The sequence below is a fragment of the Carlito syrichta genome, unplaced genomic scaffold (genome assembly GCF_000164805.1).
Source record: "Carlito syrichta isolate Samal-C Ts95f unplaced genomic scaffold, Tarsius_syrichta-2.0.1 Scaffold124018, whole genome shotgun sequence".
In the NCBI taxonomy this organism is placed as follows: Eukaryota; Metazoa; Chordata; class Mammalia; order Primates; family Tarsiidae; genus Carlito; species Carlito syrichta.
In genome coordinates, this window is record NW_007068114.1 from 10965 (window position 1) to 12014 (window position 1050).

The following is a 1050-nucleotide window of genomic DNA, read 5'->3' on the forward strand; positions in this document are numbered from 1 at the left end:
AAAAAAAAAAAAAAAAAAAAACAGGAAGAGGAAACAATTTGGGAAAGGGTCCCCGAAGAGGGTGGCAGACAGGGACGAAGGGGCGCTTCACTGTGCTGTCTGGATACTTCTCTGTTTGAATATAGTTTTTCCAACCAGTCAGGATATATATGTGTATCCTTTGAAACACTTTCGGGACACACACACACACACACACACACACAAGAGGATTGCTTGAGACCAGGAGTTCGAGGCCAGCCTGGCCAACATAGCAAGACTCCCATCTCTTAAAAAAAAAAAAAAAATCACAGGACATTATGAGACGAGAGAAGTGTTAGTATCATCACTCCTATTTAATTAAAAGAGAGATAGCCGGGTGCGGTGGCTCACACCTGTAATCCCAGCACTTTGGGAGGCAGAAGTGAAAGGATTGCTCGAGCCACAGGAGTTTGAGACCAGCCTGGGCAATTTGGCGAGACCTCAGCTCTACAATAAATCAAAAAATTAGCCGGGCGTGGTGGCGCGCGCCTGTGGTTCCAGCTACTTGGAAGGCTGAGGCGGAAGAATCACCTGAGCCCAGCAGGTCGAAGCTGCGGGGACCGTGAGCGTGCCACCGCACTCCAGCCTGGGCGACAGAGTGAGACTCCAACTCACAAAAAAGAGGGAGAGATGAAAACACATACATGTCCCCGTGGCTCCTTCCAGCAGCCCCTTTCATCTGAAAAGCCCCAAACAGTCCACGCTTTGCTCACCAGCGAGCTTCGAACTGTCCCTCCCCGCAGGGTTTCCTGGTCACAGCCCTCCAAGAGTCTCTCTCCAACATCAGGACCCCACAGGCAGAGTTAGCCAATCACAGCCCTTCAGGACCCCCAGCAATCCAAGCCTGTGGCGGCGCCCCCTATAGCGTGCTGCTCGGTCACTGTGCCCCCAGAACCTTCCGCGGTCAGAGGTTCCCCCCAAACACCCGCCTCTGGGTTACTGTGACACCAGAATATTCTGCCCCGGGACACTCTGTCCCCAAATCCTGCCCCCGCACGCCCCCAAATCCTGTCGCGGGTCCCCGTCCCCCGA

The 1050-nt window shown here is 53.5% G+C and overlaps 1 protein-coding gene across 1 annotated transcript in view; it reads right to left on the bottom strand.

Annotated features, from left to right (window-relative positions):
- The window catches only part of HSD17B14 (hydroxysteroid 17-beta dehydrogenase 14), a 31689-nt gene that overhangs the window by 462 nt on the left and 30177 nt on the right, over window positions 1-1050 (bottom strand). The window lies entirely within an intron of this gene.